The sequence below is a fragment of the Bubalus bubalis genome, chromosome 2 (genome assembly GCF_019923935.1).
Source record: "Bubalus bubalis isolate 160015118507 breed Murrah chromosome 2, NDDB_SH_1, whole genome shotgun sequence".
NCBI classification, from domain to species: domain Eukaryota; kingdom Metazoa; phylum Chordata; class Mammalia; order Artiodactyla; family Bovidae; genus Bubalus; species Bubalus bubalis.
Genome location: NC_059158.1, coordinates 11,821,055 through 11,846,145, shown reverse-complemented (window position 1 = coordinate 11,846,145; position 25,091 = coordinate 11,821,055). Strand labels below are relative to the sequence as shown.

Here is a 25,091-nt window from a genome sequence, read left to right as displayed (position 1 = left end):
TTACCATATGTAAAATAGAGAGCTAATAGGGATTTGCTGTATGGCTCAGGGAGTTCAGGCTGGTGCAGTGTGACAACCTAGAGGGTTGGAATGGGATGGGAGATGGGAGGGAGGTTCAAGAGGGAGGGGACATAGGTGTACCTGTGGCTGATCCATACTGACATATGGCAGAAAGTGACACAACATTGTAAAGCAAAAAAAAAGAAAGTAAAAATTATTTTTCTGACTTTGCTGGTCTTAGCTGGCATACTCAGGATCTTCCATCTTCTTTGTGGTATGTGAGATCTTTAGTTGCAGCATGTGGGATCCAGTTCCCTACCCAGATGGGTTCCACTGTTTGCATAATACAAAAGATAGGGGGGATTAAACAGTATTTTCCAGTTTTTTGAGGTATAGTTGACTTTCAGCAGTGTGTATGTGTAGGGTGTATAGCATAATGGTTTGACTGTACATGTATCGTGGAATGATTACCACGGTGTTTAGTTAACAATCATCATCTCATATAGACACAAAAACAAAAAAGAGAAAAAAATTTTTTTTACCTAGTGATGAGAACTCTGAGGATTTACTCTCAAGTTTCATCTATGTCATACAGTAGTGTGAACTTCAGTCATCCTGTTGCACGTTATTACCTTTGGAAAATAAAAATTTTTTAAGGTGATAACATAAGTGAGAAATCTCTCTGTTGCTCCCATATTTTACCCTTTTCATATCATAGTCCCTTTTCATCATCCACAGTGTTTTGACATCACACGGGGTGCTTAAAAGATGTGGTCCGACAGGGAAATCCCTGGGGTCGTTTTGGCTGGCTGAGGATATAAGATGAGGCTGACAGAAGCCTTCTGCTCCTCTTCCTGCGTAATGCCTAGAAAATCTTGGGCCATGGAGAAAAGAGAACCCATTAAGGGAGGTTTGGTGTGACCTCCTGGAAAATCCTTAGTTATTGTCCCAACGGTGACGAATGGTTCCGAATGTGGACGATCAGCCCGGATCCTTGTTAGGAGGAACTTGTTCTTTTGCTGCCCACTGTGCTTTTCAGAGCAGAACTAGCCTTGAGTGAGGTGGGGCTTTGGCATGTGTACGATGATGGCTTAGGTAATGCAGCCAGGCAGATATTTGCAAAGGCTCAGTCTTGAAAAATTATAAGGGGATATGTGAGAAATTGATCCATGCGGGAGAAGAATGACCATGAAAGTGGAAAATGTCCATCAGGCCGGGTGTGGTGCTTCTCTGAATGCCTAAGTTCTCTCCTGCTCGGATGCATCATCGCTGAAGTGCTGGCTGGTCTTGGGAGGGAAGGACAGACGTCTCCAGGGAACCTCTCTCTCCCCGCCCCCGCCCCCGCCTTACTCTCCAGCGGCTGCATAGGGTAGTAGTGCGTGACGGGCAGGCGTGGTGGATGTTGAGTCTTCCTCTGGATTTCCATTAAACGAGTGTGTGGAATCAATACCCAGCTGAACGTTTGTCCTGAGAACACCCAGAGGCCCCCTGTGTAGCTTGGTATTTTTCAGACCGATTCTCAGACGGGAAAATGTGCAGAATGTCTATTTTCTAAAATAGTTCCAACATCTTTTATGTGATGCTGATGCATCTGGAAGTGAAAATGCTTAAGAGTTTCATTTCACTAAAAGTGAATTTTTTTTCTTTTTACTTTAACCTCTAACTTCAGATCACAATTTAGGGACATTTTCACCATAGTCTTAAGAGTATCCGGATGTGTGTGTTCATTGACACATCGAACCAGTCTTTTCTGAGAATTTTTATGTTCAGAGGACTGTGCAGGCTGTTATGAGAAATTCGAGCCCTGATCAGTGACTCTAAGCATCTCAGAGTCTAGAGAGGGACACAGATCATTCATTACATGGTAGGACAAATACAGTATATGTGGAAGCGTTTCACCAAGGAGGTGATATCTGAGCTGAATCTTAAAGGAAGAGTAACATTTGAATGAATAAGAAGGGCATTCCCAATTAAAGGACCAGCATAACTAAAAAGAAATTTTGCCTTGTAAATTCCTAAGCTTTCACTAGATTTTATGGCACTAACACAAGCATCACAATAATGAAATTATTCAGAAAGTCAGAGAAAAATTATCTAAGTAGATTTAAGACTTTTCTTTTTTTGCTAAATTTATCTGTCCTACTTTTTCATCGTAATTATGTTGCAAGTACACTAGATTTGCATCATATTAAACTGGTTGATAGTTGTAGCCAGTGAGTAGAATTATAACTCAGTTTAAAATCCTACTGGTAAAACAATTAGGAATTTAGCATTTAAGTAAATGTAGGTGGTTTAGTGTTTAGATAAATTTATGTAAATTAGAGTTTGGGGTTAACAGATACATGCTCCTATATAGAAAATAGATAATGAAGATCTACTGTATAGCAATGGGAACTATATTCATTATTGTGTAGTAACCAATGATGGAAAAGCATCTGAAAAAGATATGTATATGTATGTGTGTAAATGAATCACTTTGTTGTACATCTGAAACTAACACAACATTGTAAATCCACTGTATTTCAATAAAAAAGGAAGTTAGCATTTTTATAACATTTCCCTTCTGTAACTCTATTACTTCTCAGAAGATGGGTAAGCCACAATTAGAAATCTGACTTGCTTTGAGTTTTATTATTTATCACGGAGATAAAAATGAATTGAAAATAGAAATCTCAAAATACAATGATAGTACTTTATATTTCAGTAGCACACAGTATATATAAAATAGTATTTATTATTTAAATTCAGCCTGTATGCAATAGAAAGAGCAATATAAAACTAAATTATAAGTTTGCTTTGTAGAATAAACTATTACCAGTACATTCTGCTCAACTGTGTACTGGTAGCATTTGTAAATAGTTCATTCTTATGTTATTTCCCCCCTCAAAGAAAACAGTTGCAAAATTTTCTTGCTTCTTTTCCCTTCTTTGCATAATCTGTTAAATTTTAGCAATTCTAAACCAGAATAGCACGAACATTTATGGTGTATTCATTAGCCAAATACATAATATTTATAAAGTCTGTTTAGTAATTAAAAGAAATAGATGAATATGTATCACTTTCTTGTTTTCTTTAGCAAAAGAAATAATTCACAGCAAGTGTTTCTAATTATTTCAGCTAAATATTTATAGTACTTGAATGATAATATTTGTTGTTTCTGTCATTTAGATTTTATAGATAACTTTTGGACAGACATACTTCTTTTCTGTTGGAGTGTCTGTACCTCTGCACATACATTGCAGATTACTGAAACAATGCTGGCCCTTCAGCTGCAGACAGTAAAACTCTCCTTTATCCTCAGTTTACTGAAGGCCTCTCTGATAATCTCTCTATGGCCTTATGGAGATGCTAATGCTAATTAATGTTTTAATAGGAAAAAATGTTAGCAAGTAAAACTGTTAAATTTGAAGCATGAATTGTAAATTCAACTTGGTTGCCCTAATGATAATGTCCATAAAGTGCTTCCAGTATTCTGAACTCAGTGCCAAATATTTTACTTATATGTATGTAATATATGCTGCATAGTCACTTCAGTCATGTCCGACTCTATGGAATGTAGCCTGCCAGGATGCCAGGTTCCTCTGTCCATGGGATTTTCCAAGCAAGATTACTGGAGTGAGTTGCCATTTCCTTCTCTCTCTCTCTCTATATATATATAAAATGTATGATAATATTTAAAATGTATAACTCTGGAGCTTTACACATATTTTATATATAGATAGATAGATAGATATAAAATTTTTACTTACACATATTTTTTCCCTACTATGTGAGTGTTTTTATGCCCATTTTACAGATGAATTTGTAATCATTATTCATCACAACATATAATAATACTTTAAATATACTATATCAATAGTGTATTTAAAATATGCAAGTCTGCAGCTTCACACATATTTCATATATATGTATATATATATATATGCACATGTATGTATATATATATATATATATATATGGAGCTTCCAGGTGGCCCTAGTGGTAAAGAACCCTCCTGCCAATGCAGGGGACATGAGACTGGGTCGGGAAGATCCCCTGGAGGAGGGCATGGCAACCTATTCTAGTATTCTTGCTTGGAGAATCTCATGGACAGAGGAGCCTGGAAGGCTATAGTCCATAGGGTTTAAAAGAGTCAGACATGACTGAACACACACACATACACACACATTTTCTTTTGTTCATTCAGCAGATGCTTATTTATTGAATATCTATGTGCCAGGCTGCTGTGCTAAACTCATGGGGAGAGTGGAACAAGGCAATACCTACCCCTTCTTGCCTTTAAGGGACTCAACAGTGTCCTGGGAGGGATGAACTTGCCTAAGACACAAGTACAAGAAAATATGATAATTGCTTTAACAAGAGTTGGTACAAGGTGTTATTGGGCATGAATTTGAACAAACTCTGGGAGACAGTGGAGGACTGAGGATTCAGCAAATTTTTAGTAAATGCCTATAATGTACACAGAATTGTGTTGAAATAGGATAAAAGCATGGGCAAGAACTTATACAGTTGTGCCTTCCTGGAACTTACTAATTGGTGAGGGAAACAACCATTCATCAATGAATTTAACAACTTACTAAATTAGTAAAAATTAATTTTATTTAAATTAAATTAATTTTAAAAATTTAATTAAAAATTTCAAAAGTAAAATTACAAATGTGATCAGCATAACCAAGGAGAGAGTGATTCTGTAAAGTATGTAGTAAGGGCTTCTGGTACTGATCCCTGATGCTGGGAAAGATTGAAGGCAAAAGGAGAAGCGGGCGGCAGAGGATGAGATGGTTAGGTGGCATCACCGACTCAATGGACATGAATCGGAGCAAATTCTGGGAGATAATGGAGGATAGAGGAGCCTGGTGTGCTGCAGTGCCTGGCGTCTCAAAGAGCCCAGACAACTTAGCAACTGAATAACAAGTGGGTAGTGAGCTGGCTGAGGAGGTGAGGAAAGGCATCCCTGAGGAGAAAAGGACTGAGCCAAAGGAGGAAAGAGTACATGGTTATTTGGTGAAGAATATGCGTGATTTGAGGGGAAGTCTCAGCAAGGAAGAGGACATGTGCAAAGACCCTGAGGTCTAGGAGAGCAAGGTACTTCCCAGGAATTAAAAGTAAGCCAGGAGAGCTGCATGCAGGCTAGAAAATAATACAAGGGCTGGACCACCCTGGGCCCTGGGGGCCATGGTCAGAATCCAAGCTCAGTAGAAAGCCATTGCCATGCTTTAGGCAGGCTCTGAGGATGGGCTGTAGGGTGGGGGGTGGGAACAGGGAGACCACTTGGTAGGCCAGTGAATAGTCCAGATGAATCGTGATGGTGGGCAGCCTGGAGCAGAGGTGGTGGTCAGGGGAGAAGGGGAGGGTGGCAGATTCAATGACTGGATGGTTGGATAACTCCTTCGTCAATGACATTTTCGAGCGCATCGCTGGTGAGGCATCGCGCCTGGCTCATTACAACAAGCGCTCGACTATCACATCCAGGGAGATCCAGACCGCTGTGCGCTTGCTGCTACCTGGGGAGCTGGCCAAGCACGCTGTGTCCATGGGCACTAAGGCTGTCACCAAGTATACCAGCTCCAAGTAAATATAATATGCCTAGCCGCTGTTAACGGAGAAGGCAATGGCACCCCACTCCAGTACTCTTGCCTGGAAAATCCCATGGACAGAGGGCCTGGTGGGCTGTAGTCCATGGGGTCGCTAAGAGTCGGACACGACTGAGCGACTTCACTTTCACTTTCACTTTGAAAAAGGAAGATGTTACGGTTCCGCCGGTACCATTGTTAAGGAAACACAGGAGAGGGCAGAATCCTCTCTGCTTGGATCTCCGGAAAATGTCAGGGAAGAACGGATAAGTCATCAAAAGGGATTGAGATTGGAGATTGGCCTTGAAGAATGAGTAGGCATTTTCTAGTTGGCAAGAGGGGAAAGGTATGATAATCAGAGGGCAGGGCATGTGCAAAGGCACAGGGGCATAACCAGAATAGCACAAGCAAGTAGCTGCAAACATTCATAGGTACGAAAGGGAAATTAATATGTGACCCGTAAATAACTATGTTGGTTTCTTGATACGCTCATCTCTATTTTGTGCCCAGTCATTGTAAGACCTATAGTAGGTAGAATTTGTAAATAGGTTAAAATGTTTAAATGTTTTATTTTTATTCCATAGGCATAATGTATAGAAATTTCTGTCTTTACTTCTGTATTTTAAATGAGGGATTCACATATGGCTCTTGATTTTATTATCTGCCTTCTTTCTAATAAAATTTAGTCATTTGGGTAGGACTTAGAGTTTAGGTTTTTCCTTAGTGTTTTGGCATCTGGATCTGGGGTTGATTGACATTTTAAATTTATTGAAATAACTATGAATTTACTCCTGATGGAAATAGGAAAATGTTGATTTTGATTTTGCTTGGAAACTAAGATCAAAGGACAATCCAATCCAAAAAGAGTTGCTAATGCTAAAACTTAGGTGACATGTCAACTCTGGGGAAAAATAAGGTGATGTTGAATTAATACTTGATGTGTTTATAGTAAGTACAAGAGTGTTGATAGATCAGTTTTGGAAAAATCTATAGCACTGAAATTATTAGCATGGCTTTGTGTGAAAGATAGTGGCTTAAAATACTGCCTTTATCTGTTAGCCGTACAAATGCCCGGTTTTCTTGTCAATAACAGGTAATAATGATTTTTCACTACTTCACAGGTTGTGGTGGAGCGGGGTGCCAGGAATATAGTCAGTGTTCAATAAATGTCCATGATGACTTTGACGATCAGTGATTCCAGGCTTCACCTGAGTCATCAACAGAGAGGCACTGTTCCGTTTCAAAAGTGAAAGTCAGGCTTCTATGTAAATACATGTATCGAACTTGCTTACCTCTGTGGTTAGGAAAAAAATCTCAGAGAGCATCAGATTCAGTAATGTTTATGACATTTTCTGCCGAAGAATTGTTTCTCATTTCTCTGAAGTCTTGAGATCAATAGGCAGAGAAGGAGGGGAAAGAAAAGAGTATTTTGACGGTGTTGTTCCTAAGGTCAGGAGACGCGGTGGGAAGCAATCCCTCAGCAGAACCCGAGGACCTACCATGTTTCTGCTCGCTGAGTTTTTGGCATTCTGAATTAAGAACTGTGGTGTGTGTGTGTGTGTGTGTGTGTGTGAAAGAGGGCGAGAGAGATTATGCAAATATGTTTCTCTTTTCTGAGAATTCAGCTCATGTGAATGAAGACTGCAGAAAACAGCCTAACTTAGTGGGAATGTTGTTTTTATAATTACAGGTCTAGGCTTTTCACATTGACCTTCTCTGCTGCCTCCCCTTCTGCTCAAGCAAAATCTATCTGAGAAGATCTGATGGGAAGGAACTAACTGCTTAGGACTCTCCCTTGTGATGAAAGCACATGTACAGGTAAATATCTCTGGCATCTTTAACCTAAAATAGCTCTCATTTCATTGTAAAAGATCCAAGGTAGTCATGGGGATGCTTACATACCTGTTCGCGTGCACACTCACACACACACACGCAAAACAAACACACATCTGCAGATTCACGTGTTCTCCACCTCTGTATTCTTTCCATCTCTTTATAAAAATGGACCTCTTGCTTTTTGGGAAAGAAATCAACTGCTACTTATTTTCAGATCATCGACTAGGATGGTGACAAGGCATTAATAAGAAAGGGGATAACTGGCGATTGTGTTTATCAGTTCAGCTACAGAGACCATGTCCCATCAGATGGTCTAAGGGAGCAATGTAATATATGCTGTTATATAATCTTTTTGTTCCTCTTCACAGTGCAGTGATACACATCTTTTCATAGCAAGTCCTTTATCTACAAGATGATTTTAGTGATTGCATAGTATACCATTAAATACATATCCTAAGGTAATTTAATTGATCCCCTCTAGTTGGACATTTAAGTTATTTCTATTTTTTTTTTTTTGGCCTTTATGCTACCAAGAATGTTCTTATGGCTTTATGTTAGTTGCCATTATTGATGGTTTCCTTGGGATAGTTCCTTAGCAGTAAATTTCTGAATTTAAGCGTTTTCAAGTTTTAAGACTCTTGACACTTGTTGCCAAATTACTTTCCAATAAAGTCATACCAGTTTATATTTCCAGAGGTGCAGTGTAGGAGAGACCTACTTCCATAAAATTTTGCCACTGCCCAGAATTTTTAAAAAAGGAAGAATATTTGCCAGTTGATTATGAGAACCAGTGTCTTTCCACATGTTGGGTTATTTTTTTGGGGGGTGGGGCAGTGCATTATTTGTAAATCATACCATTTTGAAGGACCTTTCCTCTGTAGATAGTAGCATGCTTGAAACTTAACCAATAGTTGACATTTGAGAAATAAGACTAAATCAAGAAGCATGAAATCATTTGAGTCCTATTCCAAAAGAGTAATGCTATGAGAAAATGGTCATGATCAAAGTAAAAAAAAAAAGCAAAGTATGACAGTAACCGTAGCGTAACCCATTCCTGTAAAATTGTTTTTTTTTTTTCTTCTTCCTCTCTTGTTTCATCCTCCTCTGGGACGCAGAAAGGGTATAGTATGTTAGTAATCCTAGGTCTGGAGAAACTGGCTGACTGAAGTCTTCACGTCAGACCACCATTTCCCACAAAGCTCTGAAGTCTCAGAACTGCTACGACACCTGGCCAGTGGGTCCCTGGAGCAGCCCTGGTGTGAGAGCAGAGCCTCAAATCCCCCTCCAGCTCCCTGGGCCACCTTGCTCCTGAGATACAGCGAGGACCTTGGGTCAGGCCGCCTTTCTGGCCTCTTGGAGCTGCACTGAATCCCCAACCATTCAGCTCCACATATGCAAGCTGCTGTGCTAGGCTCATCTTATTCTCTCAGTGGTATTAAATCAGCTTCCTTTCACTTAAAAAAATATGCAAGAGAAGGTAGAATCAGAGACCTTCTTCTTTTTTTTTTTTAATTTTATTTTATTTTTAAACTTTACATAATTGTATTAGTTTTGCCAAATATCAAAATGAATCCACCACAGGTATACATGTGTTCCCCATCCTGAACCCTCCTCCCTCCTCCCTCCCCATTCCATCCCTCTGGGTCGTCCCAGTGCACCAGCCCCAAGCATCCAGTATTGTGCATCGAACCTGGACTGGCGACTCGTTTCATACATGATATTTTACATGTTTCAATGCCATTCTCCCAAATCATCCCACCCTCTCCCTCTCCCACAGAGTCCAAAAGACTGTTCTATACATCAGTGTCTCTTTTGCTGTCTCATATACAGGCTTATTGTTACCATCTTTCTAAATTCCATATATATGCGTTAGTATACTGTATTGGTGTTTTTCTTTCTGGCTTACTTCACTCTGTATAATAGGCTCCAGTTTCATCCACCTCATTAGACCTGATTCAAATGTATTCTTTTTAATGGCTGAGTAATACTCCATTGTGTATATGTACCACTGCTTTCTTATCCATTCATCTGCTGATGGACATCTAGGTTGCTTCCATGTCCTGGCTATTATAAACAGTGCTGCGATGAACATTGGGGTACACGTGTCTCTTTCCCTTCTGGTTTCCTCAGTGTGTATGCCCAGCAGTGGGATTGCTGGATCATAAGGCAGTTCTATTTCCAGTTTTTTAAGGAATCTCCACACTGTTCTCCATAGTGGCTGTACTAGTTTGCATTCCCACCAACAATGGAAGAGGGTTCCCTTTTCTCCACACCCTCTCCAGCATTTATTGCTTGTAGACTTTTGGATCGCAGCCATTCTGACTGGTGTGAAATGGTACCTCATAGTGGTTTTGATTTGCATTTCTCTGATAATGAGTGATGTGGAGCATCTTTTCATGTGTTTGTTAGCCATCTGTATGTCTTCTTTGGAGAAATGTCTATTTAGTTCTTTGGCCCATTTTTTGATTGGGTCATTTATTTTTCTGGAGTTGAGCTGTAGGAGTTGCTTGTATATTCTCGAGATTAGTTGTTTGTCAGTTGCTTCATTTGCTATTATCTTCTCCCATTCTGAAGGCTGTCTTTTCACCTTGCTAATAGTTTCCTTTGATGTGCAGAAGCTTTTAAGGTTAATTAGGTCCCATTTGTTTATTTTTGCTCAGAGACCTTCTTAGGAAGGAAGAAGGTCTTAGGAAATGTATACTTCTTAGGAAATATATACTTTATCCTTCATAAGCGCACAAGAGAAAACTATGGAGGTGCGAGTCCCTCAGCCCATGAGCCACATCACAAGGCTGAAATGTAGAAGGGAAAAAGAGGCAAAGTGAGATTTGGCATTAAGGAGACAAACGCATGGGGGCTGGTCTGGCTTCAGGAAAGCTAATGCTTTTCACCGGAGACTCCGCAAGTCCTGTGTATGTACATTTGTTTTGGCCCAGGTTTCCAGTCTCATTTGCACAGCTCTGTATTTTTCAGTAAAGAGAGGAACATCTGAATTCCTAATTAAGACAGTTTAGCTTAAGAACTTCTCTTTAGTGGGCCATAAATTATTCTCCTCCAAATGATTATGAGGACACCTAAGAAAATGAAACTTGTATTTATGCACGTACATATGTTATCCCAACAATATTAATAAGTTCATAAAGGGAGAGAGGACAGCAAATGTGTCAGCAAATATAGGTCGGGAAAGGAGTGCATCGTGTTCTGCCAGACTCCAGCGAGCGGAGGTAGCACGGCCATGCATCTCGGCAGCAAGGACGTGGTAAAGCTGCCATATGGGAGGTTTGGTATTTGGATAGCATTCAATTCCTCCCCAATTACAGAAGCAACAGGGACTCAGACAGAGAGGAAGAAAGGATGCTCTTGCTGTGCCTTGCTGGCTGCTGTGCAGAAATGCAGACACGTTGATTATTAGGGGCTTACGGATGAATTTCTCTAGGGAGACAGAAGAGTGGGAATATTTAACAACATTTCACAGCAGCTGGGGTTGCCTCCATAACCAAACCGTTTTTGCAGTCATGTGAGACTGCAAGGCCAGGCCAAATCATTGTTGAAAACTCAATTCACAGAGTCCCACAGGGCCTTTGAGGGTGCCTTCAGACTTTGCCAGTGCAGAGCGAGAGCACAAGTTTTGAATTGAAAGAAATTTGAGATGATGTCTTTCAATCCTGGTCTCATTTAGTCATTCATCCCTCATGTATTCATTCAAATACCTCTTTGGGGGCTACTGGGTGGTGGCGCTAGTGGGAACGAACCCTCCTGCCAATGCAGAAGACGCAAGAGAAGCGGGTTCCATCCCTGGGTTGGGAAGATCCCCTGGGGGAAGAAATGGCACCCCTCTCCAGTATTCCTGCCTGGAAATCTCCATGTGCAGAGGAACTTAGTGGGCTACAGTCCATGGGGCCACAAAGAGTTGGACATGACTGAGTGACTGAGCACACGCATGCACACACACACAGTTACTAGGAGAGTTCTAAGCACTGGAGATATGGAATGGAAGAATGTGGGCGTGGGGCCTGCCCTAATGGAGCTTACATTTCTAAGGGAGATACTGTTGATGGCATCTGAACCTGGTTTGGGTAAAGAGGGGAGGTGATCTGGACCATTCAAAAAGGAGGCTTGGACCAGTTGCTAGTTGCTAATACCAGTGAAATAACTTCTTCCAAAGGAGAATCATTTAAGAGTTCTTTGGACTTCGTCTTCAAAAGTAGCCAAAGAATTCAAGTGACAGGTTATGCCAGAAAACTTTTGCAGTTAGTGAAGTTAGGGTATAACTGAGAATATTGGGAACACCACACATACCGTTTAGGTGATGTTGGTATAGTGGTGAGGCAGCAGTGATTGTAAAATGAAAGTAATTAACAGGTGCACACTCTGCTGGGGCAACAGGTGTTCAACCTAGAAAAATGTTTCTTAATGGATTTCTTATGATGTTGCTGTGTCTTGGGTTTAACTTTGAAGCAAATGAAAAAATTGAAAAAATAAAAGGTTTAGAGTGCATCTGAAATGAGAGACTGGAGAAACCAGTGGAGAAAGACCTGTTGATCTGGAAGGCAGAAGCAAAAAGAGCCAGAGGATAGGGACCAGCAGGAGGCCGTGACTATTGACGGCAGGACCAGATTGGGAAATGCAGAGAGGAGACAAGAGTCAAACTTGGCTTGGATGTGCAATTGTCAGGGTCTATAAAAATCTTGCAGCCATTCATCTCTCAGTTTCAGTTCACTTCAGTTGTTCAGTTGTGTCTGACTCTTTGTGACCCCATAGACTGCAGCACACCAGGCTTCCCTGTCCAACTCCCAGAGCTTACTCGAACTCATGTCCATTGAGTTGGTGATGCCATCCAACCATCTCATCCTCTGTTGTCCCCTTCTCCTCCTGCCTTCAATCTTTCCCAGCATCAGGGTCTTTTCAAATGAGTCAGTTCTTTGCATCAGGTGGCCAAATATTGAAGCTTTAGCATCAGTCCTTCCAATGAATATTCTGGACTGATTTCCTTTAGGATGGACTGGTTGGATCGCCTTGCAGTCCAAGGGACTCTCAAGTGTCTTTTCCAACACCACAGTTCAAAAGTATCAATTTTTCAGCACTCAGCTTTCTTTATAGTCCAACTCTCACATCCATACATGACTATTGGAAAAACCATAGCTTTGACTAGATGGACTTTTGTTGGCAAAAAAGTCTCTCCGTTTAGGTAACAGAAATAGTTGTTTAGTCACCTAGTCATGTCCGATTCTTTGCGATCCCATGGACTACAGCACACCAGGCCTCCCTGACCCTCACCATCTCTCGGAGTTTCAAGTTCATGTTCATTGCATCAGTGATGCCGTCCACCCATCTCATCCTCTGATGCCCTCTTCTCCTTCTGCCCTCAATCTTTCCCAGCATCAGGGACTTTTCCAATGAGTCATCTGTTTATATCAGGTGACCAAAATACTGAAGCTTCAGCATCAGTTCTTCCAGTGAATATTCAGAGTTTATCTCCCTTAAAATTGATTGATCTCCTTGCTGTCCAAGGGACTTTCAGGAGTCTTCTCCAGCACCACAGTTCTAAGGCATCAAGTTCTTTGATGTGTTTCTGCCTTCTTTACAGCTCTTACAATTGTAAGTGACCACTGGGAACACCATAGCCTTGATTATATGGACCTTTGTCTGCAGAGTAATGTCTCTCCTTTTCAACACACTGTTTAGTTTTGTCATTGCTTTAGAAGTAGTACACAGTCAATAATCTGTATTTTAACAAAGGGTGAAATGGTTACGTTTTACTCTGCTGCTGCTGCTAAGTCACTTCAGTCGTGTCTGACTCTGTGACCCCATAGACGGCAGCCCACCAGGCTCCCCCGTCCCTGGGATTCTCCAGGCAAGAACACTGGAGTGGGTTGCCATTTCCTTCTCCAATGCATGAAAGTGAAAAGTGAAAGTGAAGTCTCTCAGTTGTGTCCGACTCTTAGCGACCCCATGGACTGCAGCCTACCAGGCTCCTCCATCCATGGGATTTTCCAGGCAAGAGTACTGGAATGGGGTGCCATTGCCTTCTCCACGTTTTACTCTATGACTGTATAAACATGGGAGACAGAAGAGTCGATGGCTCACAGTGGAGAGTGGTATTGTCTTGTTTTCAACTGACCTTACTCTAACTTTGACTAATTACTTCCCTGTTCTTACCTTATCCACCATCCTTAGAGAGTGAGACGAATGATATAATTAATTTTCCCTTCTGTGGGCAAGAGCCATTAACTTTAGTTAACTTCACACAGGTTTAAGTTCTGGATCAAAAGAGTCTCCAGTTGTCACCTCTTGGCCTCTTTGGTTTTTTGGTACCCTTCCCCTCAGCTTATTTGTGGGATTGTGGTTCTTCTTACCTTCCTCCCTCCATTCCTGGATGCTTTTAGTGGTCTCTTAAATAATAAAATCCACTCAGAGATTTATTTTATCTTCTTTGACCTTCAACATGGGTTTAGTAAAGGCTATGTTTTTGGCTTTGGATTTAGTATCATTGAGGGATGGTTTTTCTCTGTATTCTTCCTTCCTAGTCACCTTATTCTGGTGCTCAAACTTCTACCATATATTTGACTCAAATACTTTTCCTTTCTTTGACAAGCCCAGTTCATTTAGTTTAGTTGTCCATCCCATTCCCTAACCCAACCCACCCAGACCCCCAACACACACACTGGGATTTGCAATGCCCATTTCTATGGTTAAGAAAACCCTATGGATATTTATTAAATCTTTAAAATGGAGATCTTCTCCTAAATTATCTTTTAGAATAAATATGTTCTTCCTTTCTCTGTACTAGTTTCATCCATTTGAAGGTAGTCTCCATAACTCATAGCCAGTTTGGGGAAAGGTATTATTTTGAGACAGCCTTTCCTAATGGCTCAGTGGTAAAGAATCCCCCTGCAAGTGCAGGAGATGCCAGTTTGATCCCTGGATTGAAAAGATCCCCTGGAGAAGGAACCCGCTGCAGTATTCTTATCTGGGAAATCCCATGGACAGAGGAGCCAGCCAGGGGTCTCAAAGAGTTAGACACAACTTAGCAACTAAACAACAAAAAATTACTTTGAGACAATGATATTTTTCATGGCAAAATGAAAATCATAGAGACAAAGACTCCAGGGTAAGTGGTGTTTTATATGTAGGCATAGTTTTTCAAAACTATTTTGGAGTGTATTCGAGTATCTAAAGTAATTTACCAGACTTCTGTATAAAGCATTTTATTCTTTGAAGAGTCTCATAAATAATATAATTTACTGTGTCAGTATGCAAGCATTCACATAAGTCTTTTTACCTTTCCTGAAATGAGGTAGAATATTTTGTCATATGACAGTGAAACCCATGAGAAAATGTTTGATACCAAAGCCTATGGTTTTTGTTTTTTTTTTTTTTTTTTTTTTTTGCTTTCCATGTTGGGATGCTAAAGTAGAATGCTGCAGAAATTTCTTTCCTTCTAATACACTAACACTGCTCTCAGTGTTGGCAAACTGTACTATCCAAAGTGTGAGTGATGACTAAACGTAAAAATATCAAAGTGTCAGTATTCAGTGGTACTTTTTGAATTACTCTCTTTTTTCCTTTTAGAGTTTGTCAAATGAGATGAAGCATTTAAATATGTTTTCTAAATTCTAGACTATTACCTACTATAGCTTTTGGTGTTAGAGTATGTACAGGTGGAAAGAGAAAGATGAAAGTGAAAGTCATTCAGTTGTGTCCGACTCTTTGCAACCCCATGGGCTATGCAGTCTATGGAATTCTCCAGGCCAGAATACTGGAGTGGGTAGCCTTTCCCTTATCCAGGGAATCTTCTCAACCCCGGGGATCGAACCCAGGTCTCCCTCAGTGCAGGTGGATTCTTTACCAGCTGAGCCACAAGGGAAGCCCTTAGGGATGGAAGGGAACATGAAAATCATTTAGACCCCTTCCCCCGCTAACTCAGGACCCCCTCAAAACTCATTAGTGCTTCATTTCACCAAAGGTCAAATATCGAGTCATTGTTCATTGATTGTTAAAAGAACCATTATCATTAGAAGATTTAGAAATATGCAATATACAGACATTCTTGGGAATAATGTACTTGCTTGAGTTAGCAAGAAACGGAAGACTCATGCCTCTAGAGGCCAAGCGGTATCAAAAAGGATTATGATTATCTCTTTAGATTAAATGAGAACTACATCAGTGATATTGTTTTAGATTTTTACTGTCTGAATAAAATTTGGGAAGGTTTTTTCTAGGACTTGGCAATTTACTCTGCCTCCTGTTTTCTCTTTGGGAGTACTCTTTCTTCTTTCTCATTTTTCTTTTCTTTAAAGTGAAGACAACAGGTCACTGTGAGGATTGTATGCATATAAACTTATAGAACATTTTCTGTCCTGGCGCCTGGTTAAAGCATCTGCTACTGCTAATTCTACTCTGTTATTTCTCCCTCCTATTTCACACTCTGGTTGTTTTTTTTTTTTTTTTTTTTTCCTGGTAGAGATTTTTCTTGAGTAGCTAAAATAAATAAATATAACCAAACAAAACGAGCAACTGAGTGCTGATATCATATGCTTTATAAGCTGGGGGTGTGTTTGGCTCCCCTGGCAGAGATGTGAGCCTCTGAGTGCATCTATGGCTGAACTCAAGTTCAAGTGGAACGCCCTGGGTTTGGGGATCAGGGGAGCTATGAACAAAGTACTCGCTTTGCCTCCAAGTTTTCTATGAAATATCTGTTTCGTGAGTGGGCTACTCTCTGAGGCTTCTTCCACTTCTGAAAAAGATCGTCAGCTGACCTCCTTGATGTTTTAAGGCTTTGAAGTCCCCGTAGAAAAGAACCTGTGAAAAGCCCCAGTCACCGTTTCTGTTCTCTCCGTGCGTTTGTTGCGTATGTGTTGAGTGTTTTCTGGTTTTTTTCCTCGTTCATGTTCAGGTGGAGCTAAAGAATGATCTGCTCCTCCAGTGTGGTGATGGTGATACAAAATAAAGCCAAACAAATCGCTGCTTTCCTGCATCAAGGCAACCCCCTCCAGATGCCGAACCTCTTAAACGGGTATTCAGATGGCACAGGACGAGCACTTCGCTTGCCACTGAAATACAGCCGTCTCTGGAGTGAAATTTGGCAGCTGTGCAACAGTCGAGCTGCAGCACTTATATGACAGTTTGGGGAAAGGAGGGAGACGGAAATAGCAGATTCCAAAATAATCCAATTAAAAGAGCCTGGAAAGTGGAGTTGGGCAACAGGAAGGGAGGATGGGATGCCCCGAAGGTGGATTATCTCTGTGGGTTAGAAAGGATAGACTTCAGGTCCAGAAGCTCAATGGTGGCCACACTCAATAATCTCCTACACCCGCCGGAGAGGGGGCTTGTCTGCTAGGCCACTGGGCTATAATCTTGTGATTTTTCTCTCTCTGTTCCCAGTAGTCTAATTATTAGGCTGTGTTGGCACTTAAATAGATCTGTCTTTTAGAGCCACCTCCTCCTTTTGCCCCCTGCATAGGATAATATCATGGTGCAGTGTTTATGACACCAGAATGTACCACGCTGAACAGTTGTTATATTAAAGCACCTTTTAAATGGCTCAGGCAAAATGATCTTGCAGATCAGAAAGGACAGCCCCCTCCCCCTCCAAAAAAAGAAAGGACAGTCCTTCTATTTAATTCAAAGATCTTTGCAGTAACAGTGACTGGGAAGAAGATTCAAGAAATGGGCCTGGTAGACGAATGCAGTTGGATAAAAATGGCAACTTCGTCAGATTTTTCTAGGAGTACAAGTTACCAGCATGATAAATATTAGAATAAGATCATGGAAGTCATAGTAAAATTGATAAAATTGAAAAGCATTCAACAATGTGCACAAAACAATTTTTTTAAAGCCCAGAGGAAAGAATTGTCAATGTAGAAATAATCAGGTTATCAGTTCATAGGACATCAGCTCTCTCAAGAGGGAGATTCCAGGGAATAAAGGAAGCAGATACTAAAGGAACCAGGGCATTTTAATTTAACCAGAGAAGAGAGAACTTTTAAAATATATATATAGGGAAAATTTTAAAGTATGCAGTTTCATTTAGAAGCTCATAAAAATCTGAGATTTTTTTTTTTTAATCTAGGAAACAGAGATAATTATAGCTAACAGGTGTGCTGTGATCAAGTGTGGGAATGCTTAAAAACTGTATGGTGGGTTGTAAGGCCCTCTGCATATGTTATTTTGTAAATATGTGGCATTCTTATGGAGAAGCTGATAGGGAGAGTAATCCCCTGTGTGTGCAAGAATAACTTAGAGGACCAACCACTTGGAGGAAAAATCTATTGTGAATAATTTAAAAATATATGTGAATTTTTTTTCGGCTCCTCATTTTTCTGGCCCAGAAAATTCTATGTTTATGGTATTTTTCTAAGAATTTTCCAGCTAGCTCTGTTAACAGAGTTGTCCACTCTCTGTTGAGCTAGAAACCACATGATTTTATAGTAAATATTGCTTCTGAGTAAACTTTGAATAACAGACTAAAAAAAAAAAAGAATGTCTTATTTTATTTAATAATCCTTATTTTAGGAGGTTTGGGCAGAACTAGGAGGGGGTCTGTGAGAGGGACAAGAGTTAAATAAGTAGGGTGCTAAGTGATGAAGATTTTGCCACGGAAAAGGTGAAGCACAGTAAATTTATCCACAGTGTGGGCTGGCATGCTGAAATTCCCTTTATGCAGCAGCCCATCTGTCTCATTAGCTTCTGTGTCTCTTAATCACAGACTCCATGAAGTGTCTACTTGGCTCTTTTAAAGCATTTTATCTTAATCTGCTACAAAAGTTAATGAAAGGAAATCAACTGGATTAGATGCTGTTTGTGTATATTCCCATGCAAGTTGGGGGTGTGGAACAAGCTCTATTTATAAGTGAATATTACCATAGGGACCAGTGTGTATGCATATGAGTGTATTTGTATATTGCACTCATGTACATGTGTGCATTTGTGTGGATATCCACAGACATGGCACATAGGTGCATCTGCTCTATACACCCTCTCGTGAAAAAGACACATTGACGTTAATTAGAAAGGATGATACCAAATAGTTAAAGTAGAATTCCTTTTAGCAGCCGTTACTATTAGAATTAAAGTGCTGGATACAACATTGTGTGTGCAGGAGAGTTTGCTTATTCATCCTTCAGAACAATAGTAGGAGTTAAATATTAACAGATTTAAGTGTCAATAAGGGTCCTAAAATAGGCATTCCCTATTGTGTGCAGGTCTTGCAATACAAACATGTCTGGTTGCTTGGAATTCAAAGTGCTTTGGATAAAGAATGTTGCAGAGTGCAATTTGTGGCAGAAAATGTGCCCCGGTTGTTTGTTTATTATTCCTGAGAATGTTTGCAGGACTGAACTATCACATATAGAAAAGAACAGCTTTGTTTGGAAAATGCAGTTGGAGCAGTACAAGAAAATTGAATTAAGTAAAGAAACTTAGGGAGACCGTCTTTGATTGATGATGCTTCTTATTTGCTCTTCATTATTCCCTGTGAAGGAATAAAAACTATGAAATTGGATTTGAAAACTGGATTAAGACAAATGGCTTCTCAAATTTTTTTTTTTACCTTAACTGTTTGCAATTTTTTTAGTAAAGCACAGAGTCACTATATAAAGAGTCTATGTTTACTACATTAGATCTTCCTAAACAGTGTGTCCTTGAGGTTTGATTTTAGGAATTAATTTAGAAGATGCAGAGGCAGAGTGTATCTAGTAACTGTGTGATGGTATTTGTCTCTATTTATTTCATATACCTACTTTTTTATAGAGTGAGCAGTGGAGTAAAAGGGAGGACAAAACACTGTTTTTCTTAAGTCTTTCCTGCCTACCTGTCACCCTACATTTTCTTCTCCAGGTAAAATTTACAGTCTTAGCATTTGACCCATCGCTATACAGGTTTCCCCCACTATCCGAAAGTAGAGAGTGCCTGTGAAAAATCTTATGTAAGCTGAAATGGCTTTAGAGTGAAGAAGCTATTACCTTAGGACACATCTCGCTAACGGCCGCACAAAATGAATGGAGGGAAAGCACAGATGCTCACAGATGCAGTTCAGATCTCTGGGGCTGGGATGCTCAGGCGCTGACTGTAGTTCCCAGGAAGGAGCTTGGCGGTGCCGCTCTTTTGCTGGGGGTGTTAACTGCTGCTGCAAAACCAGCGTTGCAGCTGTGTTCACTTTTCACCCGTTTCTGTGAAAGCCAAAATCCTCTTCGGATTTCTTTCCATCAGCAAAAGTAGGTGCTAATGTAGGCCTTTCGTAAAAAGGAAGTATCATGAAGTGAACTTTTGAGAAGTGGGCGATACTTGCATTCTCCAAATACTTTTATCAGAGATGTATAGACATTCACGTGAATTTCTGTTAACTAAGCTGTAAACATCTTGAAAAAAGGAACTGTTTTATTTGCTGTCCCTCTAGCACCTAAGCCAAGGCCCTAAACATAATTTGTTTAATGAATGAATGAATGACTCAATTGATGTATCAAACACCTACTCTTCAAAAGTGTCAGGATTCTTTAAAGATCTGGAAGGACTGAGGAATGGCCACGGATTGGAAGAGAGCCACAGCAACTAAATGTAAGGTGAAACCTGAGACTGGACCTGAAACAGAGAAAAGGTGTTGGTGGAAAACTGGTGGCATCTTAATAGATTCTGTAGTTTAGTTAGCGGTACTGTGTGTGCTCCATTGCCCAGTTGGGTCTCTCTGCAGGCCCGTGGACTGTAGTCCACCAGGCTCCTCTGTCCATGGGGTTATAGACCAAGGTTCATTTTTTGGTCTTGATCATCGTTCTTTGGTTATATGAGATGTTGACTTAAAGAGAAGCTGGGTGATGGGTACAAGGGAACAATCCTGTTTCGGCAACTCTCTGTGTATCTTGTTGTTGTTTTTCAGTTGCTAAGTCATGTCTGAATCTATGCAACCCCATGAACTGCAGCACCCCAGACTTCCTTGTCCTTCACTATCTCCCAGAGTGTGCTCAAATTCATGTCCATTGAGTCAGTGATGCCATCCAATCATCTCATCCTCTGTCGCCCCCTTTTGCTCCTGCCTACATCTTTCCCAGTATCAGAGTCTTTTCCAGTGAGTCGGCCCTTTCCATCAGGTGACCCTATATGTCTAAAATTATCTTTATGGAAATTTAGTTGAAGGTGCAAAACCAACCCACAGGAAGCAAGTAGAGAGTCACACATGACAGTATCTAGCTGACAACTTGGGATGGAGGTGGCCAGCTCTGGGCTGAGTCTGTGTTGAGGGGAACAAGAGTTGACTTGGGATTTGAGTGGCCAGCAAGAGCTTCATTAGAGAAGGAAAACTTGATTTGCACCTTGAGAGGAGGGGTAGACGTGACGGATGGTGCATGCTGGGAAGTTGTTCTAGTTGCAGGGACAGCGGGGGCAAGGCACGAGAGGGGAATACTGGTGACCTGTGCAGCTGAGTGATGTGTGTGCTTTTGCTAGAGATCCATGTGAAAGAGCACTGAGCAGCTTTGGGAAAGACAGAGCAGAGGATCCTTAAGATTGCGGACGAGTTTGAAGTTGTTAGGGCAGTTGATGCAGAACTGCAAGTTCTTGTTAAAGGAAATGACTCCGTAACATGACATATGCATGCAGTTGGTGACAGGATATCCAGAGTGGCTGGAATTGGGAACGATGGAGGCCGTAGGTTAGGAGTTAGAAATAGGTAATGAGAGCTTATACATCTGACGCCTGGGTTGGGAAGGATGGGGGTGTCAGAAATTTTTTTTTTTTTTAATATTTATTTGGCTGTGCTGGCTCTTAGTTGCAGCACTTGTAATCTTTCGTTGGGACGTGTGGGATCTAGTTCCCTGACCAGGGATGAGACCTGTGTCCCCTGCCTCGGGAGTGCAGATTCTTAGCCACTGGACCACCAAAGAAGTTCCCAAAGCATGTAAACTTAACTTTCACATATGTTTTTAACAATGAGAACTCTCCATGGAATGTGAGTTTGCCCACGGTGGATTCAAAACATGACTTAAATGGCAGTGTGTTGAATAATATGAATAGATGTTTTTTGGAGAATGTAAAAAGAAATGACTTCTTTTGGCAATGGCAGAACACTCTGGTAAGTGACTACTGGGTCCACTTTATGGGCCTGCTCTGGGGGCACATATGTTCAAACTGGCAGGATAAAGAGTCTTTTATGTGCTTTTTAACTCCTGTACTGACTTCAGGACTTTTTCATAGGGAACTTATTTCAAAATTGTAATTGTAGTCAGTGGTTCTATGTGAAGATTTTATAGAAAAATACTATGTGCAAGGGGTCTTTCACAGTCCCATAGATGCCAGTCTGTTTTCCTCCCTTCTCAGAATGCCTTTACTACAGTGGGTATCTCATTTTCTTTCGGCAGCTGAAGTGGAAGTCGCATGCTGAGTGCGGGGAACCATTTTGAACTTGTTCTCAAAAAAAGTTGCAAGGCAAAGGCAAGCAAGACCCCTGCTCTGTAATCCTCAGTGGAGTTCCATAGGATGGGGAAACCCATCAAGACATCCCCTGTCAATGAGGTGGTGCACACATATCACATAGGTTAATTCATTATTTCTTAAGCCACGTGGGAAGTGCATGACCGTTTAACATCATGGGCCTTTCAGAGACACAACAAAGAAATTAGTGTGGAAAAAAAAAAAAGAAATGAGTGTGGAATGTACCAGAAAATTGCTGTTGGAAGGAGCAAAGCTAGAAAGCCAATTTTTAGGATTAGACCAAATCTGTTTAAATTTATATTAGACTGTGCCTTATAACAACTCAATAATGAAATATGGAGGATATTTACAGAGCAAGAGGTAGAGGACAGTTAAAATTCTTTCCCTTTTTCACTCTCATCTTTCCTTCTTTAGTCTTTTTTCTCCCCTTTCCCATTAAAAGTAAACTGAAGGAATGAATAAGAGGATGAAGTGAACAAGCTGCTTTTAACAAAATTCGAGTGATGCCACTTCTGTGAATTTTGTCTAAAAATTATATAATCCTCGTTTTCCCATCCAGCGCATACACTTCTGCGACCCTAATCCACTTGTAAAATCTGGAAATAATAGGGAAAAGCCTTCTCAGCAAAGAGAAAAATGAAAGACCAAAATCCTGCACTTGACCCTGTAGCTGAGGCCCTGAGATACTCAGAGCCCTGTTGGCTTAGCAGGACACTCAATGTAAGGTTAATGAATTACCAAGTTTGCTTATCCAGTTCCCCGAGTAAATTAAAAAGAGAAGACTTTCTAGTGTAAATATATAGACCACAGTGAAGGAAGAAGTAAAACTAGAAGCAATATAAATCTCAGCAGGGTGGGGCATTTAGTTTGGAGGCACACCAACTTAGTGGATTATTCAGGGTAGGCAAACATAAAGATGCAGCAAAAAGGTGATGATGCAGAGGGCAAGGCTGTTTCGGTAAGATACAACCCCATGCCTCAAGGAGGAACACAATAGAAGTTTCTTTTTCAGTCATGGTATAGTTAATTTGGGGCTCCCCTGGTGGCTCAGTGGTAAAGAATCCACGTGCAATGCAGGAGATGGGAGTTCGATCCCTGGGTTGGGAATATCCCCTGCAGGAGGGGAAATGGCAACCCACCCTAGTATTCCTCGTGCCTGGAGAATCCCATGGACAGAGAAGCCTGGTGGGCTACAGTCCTTGGGGTCTCAAAAAGTTGGATACGGCTGAAGCAACTGAACACGCATGCATGCATAGTTAACTTGGGGGAATTCCACAGCCTGTGGTAGAGATACACACATAGTGGTAATTCTCAGACCCCGAGTCCTTCCATCTCGTGGCTCAGCTGTTCCCTAGGGTCAATGGGAAACCTTAACCATCTTCTGCAGCTATTTGGCCAATAGCCAGGAGGAAAAGAGAGTGTGACTGTTCTCACTGGAGGTTTGTTAGTGGATATGTGGTTCTCTTTCACATTCCCTGGGTCAGAATTTAGTACCATGGACATACCTAACTGCAACTAAAACTGGGAAATGTCAAACTATATGCCAGGGAAGCTGGTTTGTTGAACACAAACCAGCCTCTGCTTCAGTTGGATACCTTCACGAGCAGGATATCATCACAGGGTGTGGCTAGATTGGGGGCAGAGGATGATAGCCTGCTCGTGAAGGTATCCAATTGAAGCATAGAGTCAACTTGCTTGAGAACTGTCCATACTAGAATTTGTCTACCGTATGGGCTTACTCGGAGAAGGAGATGGCACCCCACTCCAGTACTCTTGCCTGGAAAGTCCCATGGACAGAGGAACCTGGTGGGCTGCAGTCCATGGGGTCACGAAGAGTTGGACACGACTTAGCGACTTCCCTTTCATTTTTCACTTTCATGCATTGGAGAAGGAAATGGCAACCCACTCCAGTGTTCTTGCCTGGAGAATCCCAGGGACAGGGGAGCCTGGTGGGCTGCCATCTACGGGGTCGCACAGAGTCGGACACAACTGATGCGACTTAGCAGCAGCATCATGGGCTTACTAGATCTTGTTTGCCTTTCTACAAAATCAAGCCTTATTTATAACATCATTTCTCTGAGAAAATGAGTTTGGAATTGCAAACAACTGACTTAGAAGTGAACTTTCTGTACACAACTCATTCATAAGTTGAGGACTGCCTGTATGAGGCATGTAACCCAGAGATAACATTTATCTGTGTCTTATCCGTATGGGCTTGTCAAGTTAACTTATGTTTACTTTTCTCTGCCTTCATTTTGTTGATAGCCTCCCTCTTAAAATTTAATACTGTCTTTATGTGTTGAGAAATATTTTCTTTGGAGGAGCCTTAAATATTCTGTGTATTGGAATAGTGATTTTATCTTCCTATGTATCTTTAGTGGGATTCATGGCTATGAAAGTCTTTTGCTCAGGCAGTCTTTAAATTGTAGAAAAATTGAGAGCTATTTAAAGGAAGTGGGGGGAAAAAAGGAATTCGTTTCTCGTATTACCCTGGGCTGTCAGATATCTTGCAATGTAATTACTGCGTTGGTTTGTAAAGGTTAAAGAACTCCGAAGTTTGTAATTCTCTTTTGCATGTGTGTTTCACACATAAAGGGAGAAATCTGACAGATCGCTACAAAATGCCTTGTTAACATAGAAGTTCTGAGCAGTTTACAGTTTGTCAACACAGAGACATAATTCTTGGATTTTACATTTGCTTTCACTAATATCTGATGAATCAGTTATTTGCTCCATGGAGCTCATTTGCAGATTACAAACCCATTTATTTCTAATCTGTAGCATGTGTAACACGAGCACAGAAATATTCTTAATATCGTGGAACGCTGATCTTAGAAATGCTTCTTCTTGGAGAACTTGCTATCCATATACAAGTAAAAATTTCTACTGTTAGCAGAGCAGCTGACAGAATATGATCACAAATGTTACGGATGCTGTTCTGCTCTGAGGTAGAAAACTGAGGACTGTGTAAGCTTGTCATAGTTACGATTTTCAGGGTGAAGTGCTTCCATATTAAAAAGAATACTTTGTGGGCCTCCCACCCTTGAACATGTATGCACCCCAGCAGTGTTAAGAAACTGCTTCGGCTGTTACTCTGACTGGTACTTGCAGGCTCAGATTCTGATGCTAGCATAGTTAACGTTTAGTGAATAGCAGTCACATGTAATGATCTCTCCCTTCTGTTTAAAACCGTACTGCAGCCCATGCAAGAAACATTTTCTTTTAATTTTAAGTTTGCATACTTTATTGTATCTCTTGATG

At 40.8% G+C, this 25,091-nt stretch overlaps 1 protein-coding gene across 16 annotated transcripts in view; it reads left to right on the top strand.

Annotated features, from left to right (window-relative positions):
- Positions 1-25,091, top strand: part of ATXN1 (ataxin 1) — a 405,519-nt gene that overhangs the window by 152,016 nt on the left and 228,412 nt on the right. For all 16 annotated transcript variants that reach the window (XM_025295470.3, XM_006079287.4, XM_025295434.3 and 13 more), the window contains one exon: positions 7,264-7,391. The gene's annotated coding sequence lies outside the window, so the exon portion shown is untranslated. The remainder of the gene's footprint in view (positions 1-7,263; positions 7,392-25,091) is intronic.